General features: G+C 55.5%; 2 protein-coding genes and 1 pseudogene across 2 annotated transcripts in view; all 3 read left to right on the forward strand.

The window, feature by feature from the left end:
• Positions 1–12,841, forward strand: part of LOC109572041 (leukocyte immunoglobulin-like receptor subfamily B member 5) — a gene marked incomplete in the record, with an annotated part of 242,862 nt that overhangs the window by 159,343 nt on the left and 70,678 nt on the right.
• LOC109572067 (leukocyte immunoglobulin-like receptor subfamily B member 3) overlaps positions 1–12,841 on the forward strand; it is a 70,940-nt gene that overhangs the window by 43,331 nt on the left and 14,768 nt on the right. The window lies entirely within an intron of this gene.
• LOC139177231 (leukocyte immunoglobulin-like receptor subfamily A member 6) lies at positions 4,081–8,548 on the forward strand (annotated as a pseudogene).

The following is a 12,841-nucleotide window of genomic DNA, read 5'->3' on the forward strand; positions in this document are numbered from 1 at the left end:
CCAGGATGTCTGGCTCTAGGTGAGTGATCACACCATTGTGATTATCTGGGTCATGAAGATCTGTTTTGTACAGTTCTTCTGTGTATTCTTGCCACCTCTTAATATCTTCTGCTTCTGTTAGGTCCATACCATTTCTGTCCTTTATCGTGCCCATCTTTGCATGAAGTGTTCCCTTGGTATCTCTCATTTTCTTGAAGAGATCTCTAGTCTTTCCCATTCTGTTGTTTTCCTCTATTTGTTTGCATTGATTGCTGAGGGAAGCTTTTTTAGATCTCCTTGCTATTCTTGGAACTTTGCATTCAGATGGGAATATCTTTCCTTTTCTCCTTTGCTTTTCGCTTCTCTTCTTTTCACAGCTATATGTAAGGCCTCCTCAGACAGCCATTTTTTGCATTTCTTTTCCATGGGGATAGTCTTGATCCCTGTCTCCTGTACAAAGTCAGAAACCTCAGTCCAGAATTCATCAGGCACTCTATCAGATCTAGTCCCTTAAATCTATTTTTCACTTCCACTGTATAATCATAAGGGATTTGATTTAGATCATACCTGAATGGTCTAGTGGTTTTCCCTACTTTCTTCAATTTAAGTCTGAATTTGGTAATAAGGAGTTCATGATCTGAGCCACAGTCAGCTCCTGGTCATGTTTTTACTGACTGTATAGAGCTTCTCCATCTTTGGCTGTGAAGAATATAATCAATCTGATTACGGTGTTGACCATCTGGTGATGTCCATGTGTAGAGTCTTCTCTTGTGTTGTTGGAAGAGGGTGTTTGCTAGACCAGTGCGTTCTCTTGGCAACACTCTATTAGCCTTTGCCCTGCTTCATTCCGTACTCCAAGGCCAAATTTGCCTGTTACTCCAGGAGTTTCTTGACATCCTATATTTGCATTCCAGTCCCCTATAATGAAAAGGACATATTTTGGGGGGTGTTAGTTCTAAAAGGTCTTGTAGGTCTTCATAGAATCGTTGAGCTTCTTCAGCGTTACTTGTTGGAACATAGACTTGGATTCCTGTGATACTGAATGGTTTGCCTTGGAAACGAACAGAGATTATTCTGTCAATTTTGAGATTGCATCCTAGTACTGCATTTCGGACTCTCTTGTTGATCATGATGGCTACTCCATTTCTTCTAAGGGATTCCTGCCCATAGTAGTAGATATAATGGTCATCTGAGTTAGATGACCAGTCCCCTTTAGTTCGCTGATTCCCAGAACGTCGACGTTCACTCTTGCCATCTCCTGTTTGACCACTTCCAATTTGCCTTGATTCATGGACCTAACATTCCAGGTTCCTATGCAATATGGCTCTTTACAGCATCAATTTTGTCAATTATACCACAGAAAAGTTGAAAAGGTTTTCTTTCATTTAATTACACCAGGCACATTGGGAGTTATTCCATTGCTCATTTTAGGCACTTGCTCTCGTGCTTAAAATACGTATTTACATTTTTATTTCTGAACCCGTACACATTCTCCTCCTCCTTTACAAAAGACAAAGTTCTAACGGTGCTTCACCTGAACTCTGGGTACTCATATACACGTGTGTGGGCATGCGCACGGCTCTGTCCATGCACACGTGCGGGTGCGTTTGTGCGTGCAAGTGTGTGTCTGTGTACTTTTCCAAAGCTCATTTTTGGCCATGCGTTCCTCTTTGTTGCATCTCACTGTCTCTCTGCCATCTCTTAGTATCCCTTTCTGTGTGAAAACAGTCAGTATCTAAGAACTTGCACCTCTGGAAATGCCTTCTCTCACAGTCATTCTCTTTTTAACAAGTTGCTTGAGAACACTCTATTTGGAATCCAGCCTGTGACTCAAGTACTAGGAGAGGAAAACGCTTGTGAAGGTTAAGGGCCCCATGCCCCCAGAGCCCACGTCCTCTCAAGACCTGGTGGGTTGAGGCTGAGGCACGGCCCACACCGGGAGGCTGAACCTCCTGGAAGCTGGGGATGTGCTCTGCATGAAGCTCTCACTTCTGCCCCTTGCAAGTACTCCGACTCAGGGGAACTCTTCCTGGTTAATTCCCTGACGGCATGGCTCCAGTATCCTTTAGTGCCGCCTTTTGGTAGGGGGCAGTCTGCTCCCTGTGGGCTGGTCATTCTCTTGATAATCTGCGTTTTCCACAGGAAGTAGTTTCAGGACATTTTTAGGGCCTCAGTCCAGTCCGCCTTGATTTTCCTTTTTTTATTTGAAATTTACTTAAAAGAGAATTAACTGTTTCAAATTGTATAATTCAGCGCGAAATAATTTTAAATTTAACCTGCAGTTTCTCAGTTTACTATGAAAGGTCAAGATACAGATATTACTTCCATTTATTTTTACAAATATGTAGTTAATTAACCTATTGTTGACGTCGCTGCCCCACACAGGCTCTCCGTTGCAGGGTGTGGGGTCTTTAGCTCAAGTGTGCCGTGTCTGGATCTCTGGCCGCTGATCCCGCCCAGGCCCCTAAGTAAGCAGCGCCGAGTCTCAGTCAGGAGCCCAGCAGGGCGGCCCTCAGGTGTCACGTGCACATGCATGAGTCCCAGCCCTTCGCAGGTCAGTTCTCATCAGTAAAGGAGGCTCCGTTATTTGCTTCCTCAGCCGTTGCTGTCTCTCGTGAGCGTCTTCCCGTCTGACACTTACAACAGATACCACACTGGCCCTCAGCACAGGCCCGCCTCTCCTGAATCTCCTTGTCTGCTCTCTGTGCTGCACTCTGGACCATTTCCTCAATGCTATGCTCCGACTTCATACGGGGCCGCTTAGCTGCCTTCTTGGCTGCATGACTTTTTAACGTGTTGAATCTACTGTATTGTTCACGTCGAAAATTTTCACCTCTTTTCAGTGACCACCTGTTCTACAAAATAATCCACATGCTTGCCTCCCTTTATTTTTCTGTGACCATGGTTCCCTCTGTGTGTCCACATGGGTGGAAACCTTACTCTGACCCTGAGATGATCCCTGCTGCCGGGGCCACACCCCGACCTCTCATGCTTTGCTGTGGTTCCCCTCCATTTGGGGAACTTTCTTTCTGCCCTTGTCTGTGGCTACATGTTTCAGAAACACTCTCCAAGCACATCTCAGTGTTAGAAGGAGAGGAGGCTCTGGGTGGGCACCACACTCACCCCCTTCGGTGCAGTCTCAGCCCGCAGCCCTTCATGTCCACCCTCTCCTGCTGTCACCTCGTCTGGAAATTGACCATGACGACGGCAGCAAGAGCCTGCAGCCCCTCTGAGGGCTGGGGTCGGGACAACAGGCAGAGTAGGAACCTCAGGTGCCGAGAAAGGGCACCACCGCCCCAGGTACATGAGCAGCGGGTACACGTTTATAGGAGCATCTGTTTTCCAAAAGAGTGAGAGCTCTGACCCCAATCAATACTCCCTAAAGCTTGCAGGTGACGACAAGACTGGGAGGACACTGTGCCCAAGGACCCCGGGGCCCTGAGGAGGCAGGAAGCACCCAGGGGCTTGTTCCCAGGAAGGCGGGCTGGACGGTGATGCGATACAGAGAGACGCCCTGAAGGGGGCTGCCATGGGGGAAACCCACACCCCGGGGCAGTGGAGGAGTCAGTTTCCTTCCTTATTCCCTGAAGCCTCCTCTGGGCTCTCGGCCACATGGACTCCACTGAGCCCAGGGACACTCTGATCATTTGTCCCTCATAAAGAGCAGATTTGTGGACACAGAGGGGAAGGAGAGGGTGGGACGAATGGAGAGAGTAGCATGGAAATGCGCACACCAGCGCGTGTAAAACAGACCACGCGGGAATGTGTCCTGTGACTCAGTGAGCTCACACAGTGCTCTGTACAACCCAGAGGGGAGGGAGGTTCTAGAGGGAGGGCATGTGACACACATGGCCGATCCATGCTGATGTATGGCAGAACCAGCACCATGTTGTAAAGTAATGATCCAGCAATTTTAAAAAAAAGAGTGTTTCTGGGTATCTGAGCCCTGTGGGCAGCAAGAGACAGCATCCTCCCCAAAGCATCTCCAGCGCCTGCAGACCCCGTCCACGGAGAGGACCCCCGGGGACCTGCTGATGGGCGGGCAGAGGAGGAAGCAGACCCTGAGGTGAGGCTCTCAGAGGGAAGGACATGCCCTGCTTGACCACACCTGAAACGGGTGTCTCAGGAACACCCTGGGACTGTCACAGGAACAATGCCTGGCTTTCAAGAAGAGGCTGTTCCCCTTCCTGTGGGGACACTGATGTGACAGCCACGTGACAGGAAGCCCCAGCCCCAGAGAGGACACACCCTGTGGTCCGTCTGTCCGGAGGACACCCAGGTCTCCTCCATCCTCACAGCCTGGACCGCAGGGAAGAGACGCCATGGCCCCCGCGCTCCCTGCCCTGCTCTGCCTTGGTGAGATGGGAGGGGCAGGGGGAGCCCTGGTCTGAAGGGACCCCCCAGCCAGCCTACTCCGTCAGGGGACCCCAGGGCCCAGGAGACTCCCCGGGTGGAGAGGCGCTGCTCAGAGCTGAGGGCACACCTCTCACAGAGCGCTCTCTTCCAGGGCTGAGTGTGGGCCTGAGGACCCAGGCACAGGCCGGTGAGTCTGTCTGGGGGCCCAGCTCCCTCCTCTCGTGGGGACAAGGTCACCCCCAGGCCGTGGGCAGGGGGAGGGCAGCCCGGGGGTCATGGAGGGGGAGTCTGGGAGGTCTCGGCTGAGAGCCGGGACCTGGGGGAGACTCCTGGTGAGCCCACCTCTGATTTCCTTCCAGGGACCCTCCCCAAACCCACCATCTGGGCTGAGCCAGGCTCTGTGGTCTCCTGGGGGAGCCCCGTGACCATCTGGTGTCAGGGTCCCCCGGGGGCCCAGGAGTTCCATCTGGATAAAGAGGGAAACCCAGTTTCATGGGACAGACAGAAACCCCTGGAGCCCGGGGACAAGGTCAAGTTCTCCATTCAAAACATGGGACAGGACCACGCAGGGAGCTATCAGTGCTACTACGGAACCCGCACTGGCCGGTCAGAGCACAGTGACCCCCTGGAGCTGGTGGTGACAGGTGAGGGATCTAGGGGGCCTCGGGCTCTGCCCTCAGGAGGGGGTCTGCTCTCAGGGGCTGTCCCTCTCAGAGCACAGCCCTGGGTGGGGGGAGGAGAGGGTGGGGACCCCACGGAACCAGCTGCCTCCTTCTCTCCTAGGACCCTACGGCAAACCCAGCCTCTCAGCCCTGCCGAGCCCTGTAGTGATGTCGGGAGGGAATGTGACCCTCCAGTGTGGCTCCCGTTGGGGATTTAACAGATTCCTTCTAACCAAGGAAGGAGAAGACGAGTCCTTTTGGGGCCTGGATGGACAGCGAACCCCCGACGGGCAGACCCAGGCCCTGTTCCCCGTGGGCCCCGTGACCCCCGGGCACAGGTGGACGTTCAGATGCTACAGCTTTTACAGGCAGAGCCCCCGGGTGTGGTCAGCCCCCAGCGACCCCCTGGAGCTCCTGGTCTCAGGTGAGGAATCCCGTCCTGACCCCATACATTTGTGCAGACAAGACAACGTACTGGGGTCTCTGCTCCCAGGGGAGCCCCTGTGAGAGGGTGGGGAGAGGAGCGTGGGGCTCACAGGACAGACACACAGACTGAGACATGGCGAGGCCTGGGGCCGGGCCGGGAGAGGGGGTCCACAGGGGAAGCGGTCCCTACAACCCAGCGCGTGTCTCTCCCCAGGGCTGTCTGGGAAGCCCTCCCTCCTGACCCCGCAGGGCCCTGTCGTCACCTCTGGACAGAACCTGACCCTCCAGTGTCCCTCTGACGTTGGCTACACAGATTCGCTCTGTCCAAGGTGGGGGGACAGGACCTCCCCCAGCGCCCTGCCCAGAGGCCCCAGGGGGGGCTCTCTCAGGCCGACTTCCCCCTGGGCCCGGTGGGCACCATCCACAGGGGCCAGTACAGATGCTACGGTGGACACGGCCTCTCCTCCAAGTGGTCGGCCCCCAGTGAGACCCTGGAGCTGCTGGTGGCAGGTGAGGAGCCAGCGGGTCAGTGGGGGACCAGACTCTGCACAGGCCCCACGGGGGAGCCCCAGGGATGATGCTGGGACCAGGGGAAGGGGTCCCGGGGAGGGACAGAGAGACAGGGGTTGGGGAGGGGAGAGACTCGGAGAAACAGAGACAGCGCTGAGGGGCCAGAGAGGCCCGCGGAGTCTCGCTCAGAACCTGGGCCGGCGGCCGCACCCCCTTCCTCTCTGCAGGACGGCTCAGAGACAGACCCTCCCTCTCGGTGCGGCCGGGCCCCACGGTGGCCCCCGGGGAGAATGTGACCCTGCTGTGTCAGTCAGGAGAGAGGACGGACACCTTCCTTCTGTCCAAGGAGGGGGCAGCCCATCGCCCCCTGCATCTGCGCTCCCAGGACCAAGACGGTCGGTACCAGGCCGAGTTCTCCTTGAGCCCTGTGACCTCAGCCCACGGGGGCACCTACAGGTGCTACGGCTCACTCAGCACAGACCCCTACCTGCTGTCACAGCCCAGTGAGCCCCTGACGCTCATGGTCTCAGGTGAGGCCCAGTCTGTCCGTCTCACTCAGCAGCTCGGGGCTCTGCCCTGGGAGCGCAGGCCGGTGGTGGAGGAGAGGGCGCTGAAGGAGGGCCCCCTGAGGGAGGGGCCTTGGAGCCCGCGCCCCGCCCCTTCCTCCCACACTGCGGTCCCGGAGGGGCAGGTGGTCAGTGGGAGGGTCTCGGGGAGGCCACAGGGCCGTGCAGGGCAGAGGTGGGTGAGGTGGGGTCCTCCAGTCAGCCCGGTGTATGCCTTCCTGGGCTCATTCCCAGGACCCAGTCTCCCAGCCACAGACCCAGATCCGAACCTGGGGAGTCTTGGGGCTCTCTGCTCAGGGGAGACAGCCCACCCCAGGGCATTTTAACATTCTCTGGGAGGACAAGGCCCCTCAGATCGTCAAGTGGCAGAGGGGAGTCAGGCAGAGATGGCGCCAGAGCCACAGGCTGCAGGGGCCTGAGGCTGCTGGATGGGGTTCAGTCTGTGGAGAAGCTGGTCCGCCCCCACCACATCCTGGCCCCGGAGGCTGCAGGGATCACTTCCTCCCGTGGGCAGATTCCAGCTGGCAGACACAGAGGGCTGAGCGAGCGTCTGTAGGGGGAGGTGGATCCGTGGGAGCCACCGTTGGGTCCCACCCCGGGACCCCACAGACCACTGCTCAGGGGCGGGGTCCCACCCCAGGACCCTGCAAACACCACTCAGGGGCGGGCCGCACCCTGGAACCCCACAGACCACCGCTCATAGGGGTCCACCCCGGGACCCCACAGACCACTGCTCAGGGGAGGGCTCCACCCCACCGTGTGCTGTCGGAGCTCCTTCAGCTCAGGGTCCTGACAGGAACGTCTGACACAGTAAGATAGAATGACCCCAGGAGTCTCCTGAGGAGGACACGGCCCACCCACAGCCTCCCTTCACGACACTCGGGCTCGGCTGATACCCTCCCCCAGCACCGCTGTCAGACCCGCGAGTGTGAACAAGGACAGCGTCCCTGTCAGGAGTTGGGCTCGGGGCTGCGTCTTCTCACGGGAGGCAGGTGCCCTGGGCACACACAGTGAGTAACGGGGCCGGCGCTGACCTGTGTGCCCTCACCCCAGACTACACGGTGCAGAATCTCACCCGGATGGGCCTCGCGGCTTCGGTCCTGCTGCTCCTCGGGATCCTTCTCTGCCAGGCTTGGCACGACCACGGAGGAGCCGAGATGCAGCCCGGAGCTGAGCACCGGGACCCCGCACCGCCCAGAGCGCAGGAGCCCGGGACGCGAGCTTCTGGTGTAGGAGCTTCTGGATGAGCCTCTGACCCTGGGGGAGAGATGAGCCGCAGGGTGGGAGGAGGCCCAGGTGGGTCGGCCTCTGCTCACGGGGCCCCTCCCTCCTGGGGAGGATGCCCCGGCTCCCGGCTGCTCTCACCCCTGGCCCGAGGCGCATCCCACATGGCAGGGGTGGGTCCTCACCCTGCATGCCCGCAGGCTCTGTCCACTTGCATGGAGGACGTGAGCCTCATTGTTCATGCCCGCCGTCTCTGGTGTGCGCAATGACCTCCATCTCTTCTCAGAAACAGAATGCTGTTAAAGTAACTGAATAAATGGGTTAAATGGGGCCCTGTTTGGAACAGTTGGATCCTAAACTCTTCCCTGAGCCCCCTCTGGACCCTGCATGCCCCTCCTCCTTGTCCGAGGACACCCGCTGTAGTCTCTCCAGAAACACTGTCAGTGTGAAGGGACACCCTGGCGTTTGAAGTGACCGTCAGGGCTACACTGGTAAATGAGCTCAGGAATATATCGTTTTGTAAAGAGCCCCGATATGGGGTTTCCCTGGTGGTGAAGAATCTGCCAGCCAATGCAAGAGACACGGGTTCAATCCGTGATCCTGAACACCCCACACGCCAGGGAGCAACTGAATCCATGAGCCGCAGCGACAGAGGCTGGCATGTCCTGGAGCCCGCACACCACCAGAGACGCCAGTGCTGCAGAAGCCCAGACACCAAAGCGAGGGAACAGCCCCACTCACATAACCAGACACACCCCCGCAGCAACACAGACCCGGCACAGACAAAATCATCAGGCAATAAATGCTTAAAGGGCCCAGTGTGAACTGTGTGTCTCTTTGGGGCCAACGCACTCTGTGGCCAACCTCAAGGAGCCTGGGTGAACGCGCTGAAGCCCGGGTGGGAAGGAAGGAGCAGGTGGACTTTCCTACAGGCCGAGTCTGGTGCAGCCAGCCCCCACTGATGGCCCCATGGGCACAGATGTGTCCTTCTCATTACAATCACATAGGATCATCTCCACCTCAGTTTTATGCCCCAGGGACCCTGAAATGAGATGCCCACCTCCTAGTTCATCTGTAAGAGAGGGAAAGAGAAAACCATGGAGGAGACAAGGCTGACTCTGACGAATCCCAGCACATCACGGGCAGGGGTACTCATCAGCCCGGTCAATCTGGAGAGTCGACAGCAACTCTCAGTTAAAGGGAAGAGACACAGCGCTGGCCCACAGTTGTATAACCCAGAGGAAGATGCGTGCACAGCCACACGTGTACAAGGAGAAAAAGGACACGTGGGTTGTTCACAGTAGAAAAAGTTACAGAAATCACTTTCACCAAAATGAATGGTTTGGTGTGTATATATGCGACAGAATTTTATACAAAAAATGCACAAAGCTGGACTGCTACTACAGAAACACAAGTCAGTTTTCAAGCATGATGGTGAATAAGTAAAACACGACCGTAGGAGTCCAGTCCATGACATCAAATTCAAAAGGGAACAACGTGAGACTCGATACACAAAATAAGAACTGAGACGGGAGGAACAAGAGCTGCTACCGGGTTTCCCTGGTGGCTTGGCGGATAAGAATCCAGCCGCCAACGCAGGGGACGCGGGTTCCATCCCTGCTGCGAGAAGATCCCGCTCAGGCTGCAAATGCTGAGCCCGCGGGCCCAAAGTTGTGCCCTGCGACAAGACACGTCACCAAAGCGAGGAGCCCAGGCACCACAGAGAAGGGAAAACCCTCCTGTGCTCAGCTAAATGGGAGAAAAGCCCCTGGGCAGCGAGGAAGACCCAGCACCATCCTCTGTCGCTCAGGCCTGTCTGACTCTTTGAGACACCATAGACAGTAGTAGCCCACCAGGCTCCTCTTGGCAGCAAGGAAGACCCAGCACCATCCTCTGTACCTCAGTCATGTCTGACTCTGTGACCGCATGGACTGTAGCCCACCAGGCTCCTCTAGGCAGCGAGGAAGACCCAGCACCATCTGTCCCTCAGGCGTGTCTGACTCTGTGCGACCACATGGACTGCGGCCACCAGGCTCCTGTGTCCATGAGATTCTCTTACTGGAGTGGGTTGCATTGCCCTCCTCCAGGGGATCTTCCCCACCAAGGGATCAAACTCAGGTTTCCCAAGTAGCAGGCAGATTCTTTACCATCTGAGCCACCAGGGAAGTCCAGCAGCGCCAAAACTAATAAATTTTTTAAAAATGATACCTCAGAGATACAAAAGTTTATAAGAGAGTACTAAGAACCACTGTGTGCTCAGCCATCCGACAGCAAACCTGGAAGACATGCACGAGTCTCTAGAGACACACAGCCCACCAGAACGGAGGCAAGAAGACCCAGACAGCCTGAACAGACCGGCCAATGGAAGCGACACAGAATCTGTAATAACACCAATTGAAACTCCATGCAAACCAGAGGCCAGAACTGGATGGCTTCACGGAGGACTTCTACCAAACTGACAAAGAGGAACTTATATGACCCTCTTCACACTCTCCCAGGAGACTGAAGAGGACGAAACACTCCCAAAGTCCTTCTATGAGCCACCGTCACGCCGATACCTAAACCAGACAAAGACACAACCAAAAAAGAAGTTACAGAACAGAGCGCTTTATGAACATAAACGCAAAATGGGCAACAAAATATTAGCTAACCGAATTCAACAACACACAAAAAGAATCACACGCCATGATCAACTTGGATTCATACCAGAGTCACAAGGATAATTCAACATGTGCAAATCGATCAATGTAAGTCACCACATCAACAAGAGAAAAGACAAAACAACATGCTCGTCTTAACAGGTTCAGAGAAAGCACTGATAAAATACAACATCCATTCATCATAAAAGGTGTCGCCAAAGTGAGTACAGAGGGAAGACATCTCAACGTAATAAAACCGATTTATGACAAGCACACAGTCAACACAGTCCTCAAAGGTAACAAGCGGAAAGCCTTTCTAGAACTCTGGGACAAGGTAAGGACGCCCACTCTCACCATTTGTGTTCAACATACCACTGGAAGTCCTAGTCATAGCAATCAGGCAAGAAAACAAAAAAGGATTCAACTTGGGGCAGGAAGGAGGCAAAACTGTCCCTGTATGCAGATGACGTGATATTGCATTTACAAAACCCTGAAGACTGCACACACAAACTGCAGAACCGAGGGAGGGGGCACCCTGGTCTGGGGAGTGGGCTGGTGGGTTGTCTGGGTCTGCAGTCTCTTCGTGTGTGTGTGTGTGTGTGTGTGTCCGTGTGCCCGCGCTTGTGCTCAGTCATGTCCAACTCTTTGTGACTCCACAGACAGTAGCCTGCCAGGCTGGTCTGGGCATGGATTCTCCAGGTAAGAATACTGAGGTGGGCTTCCATGTCCTTCTCCAGGGGATCTTCCCCACCCAGGGATCGAACGTGAGTCTCTGCACGTCCTGTGCTGGCAGGCAGATTCTTTACCACTGAGCCGCCTGGGGAGCCCGAGTGCAGCCTACCATCACTCCGTTTCTCTCATTCAAAAACAGCGCAAGATACCTGCTTACTCGTCTCGGTTTTCCCTGTGTATGTGGACTATCAGGGTTTCCCACGGGGCACTAGGGGTGAAGAGCCCACCTGCCAGTGCAGGAGACGTAAGAGACTTGGGTTCAATCCCCGGGTGGGGAAGATCCCCTGGAGGAGGGCATGGCCACCCCCTCCAGTATTCCTGCCTGGTGAATCCCGTGCACAGAGGGGCGTGGCAGGCTACAGGCCGTGGGGTCGCAAAGAGTCAGACATGGCTGTAGTGACTGAGCACGCACACTAGTTAACTATCGTTTCTGTTTTCCATTTCTGGCCTCACTGTGACACATTTCAGAAATTTTAATCAGCGCTTTAAGCAAGATGGCAGATCGGGAAGTCCCAGCCCTCACCTCTCACAGAAACACTGATAAACCGGGATTATTTGGGCCTAATGACCTTTAAGCAAACTGAAGAATCCAGCTAGTGAGCTGCAACACCTTGGATGAGCAAAAAAAGCAACAAGAACCACTTCAAAAGGATAAACGGAGGAGGTTCTGTTTCCCTGTCTCCCCTCCCACAAGCTGGCAGAGCTCAGTGCTGAGAGGACCCTCCTTGGGCCCAGGCCCCTCCTCCTCAGGAGGACAGTGGATGCAGCCGCGCCATGTCCCCAGGCTCCAGGCCGCTGCCTCAGAGACCGCCTCGCTGCTCGGCTCACGAGAGCACCAGGCCACAGACACACTTGGGGCCACAGCAGGAAGAGAAGGGACGGGGCTCTGTGCGGCCGGCTCCGCCTCGGGGCTTAGAGGAGCACGGGGTCCTCAGACTTCTCCTTCAGGGCAGGGGCACAACGGGGCGGGGGCACAGCATCGTTCCCCGGACGGGAGGGTGGGGGAGCCTCATGTCCACAGAGCACGTCTCCGAGGCTCCAGAATCTCTAACTGGGCTGGGGGCAAAATCCCACCGTATATCCGAGAGGAGGCGGCTGCTTCTCCCAGCGCACAGACAGCAAAGCAGAGCCACAAGAAACACTGAGAATCGGGAACCATGACTCTGCCCAGGGAAGCAGAGAAATGGCAAGAAAACGGGAGATCTATGAGCTCCCTTATCACGGAAAACAGTTGTCCTGAAGCAGCTCAGTGAATTGATCTTCCACAAGGTGCCAAGAAGAGAGAATGGTAAAGGACACTGCCTTCAATAAACGGTGCTGGAAGAGCTGCTTCTGCTGTTGCTGCTGCTAAGTTGCTTCAGTTGTGTCCGACTCTGTGCAACCCCATAGACGGCAGCCTGCCAGGCTCCCCCGTCGCTGGGATTCTCCAGGCAAGAACACTGGAAGGGGTTGCCATTTCCTTCTTCAATGCATGAAAGTGAAATGTGAAAGTGAAGTCGCTCAGTCGTGTCTGACTCTATGCGACCCCATGGACTGCAGCCTACCAGGCTCCTCCGTCCATGGGATTCTCCAGGCAAGAGTACTGGAGTGGGGTGCCGTGGCCTTCTCCTGCTGGAAGAGGTAGATAACAGTAATTGTCTTAAAGAGCTTCAGTGAACTGATCTTCCACTGGGGTGCCCAGAACACAATGGGAAAATCCCTTCAATAAACGGTGCTGGAAGAGCCAGATGACAGCAGGCAGGAGGGT

This window comes from Bos indicus, chromosome 18, assembly GCF_029378745.1.
Source record: "Bos indicus isolate NIAB-ARS_2022 breed Sahiwal x Tharparkar chromosome 18, NIAB-ARS_B.indTharparkar_mat_pri_1.0, whole genome shotgun sequence".
NCBI lineage: Eukaryota > Metazoa > Chordata > Mammalia > Artiodactyla > Bovidae > Bos > Bos indicus.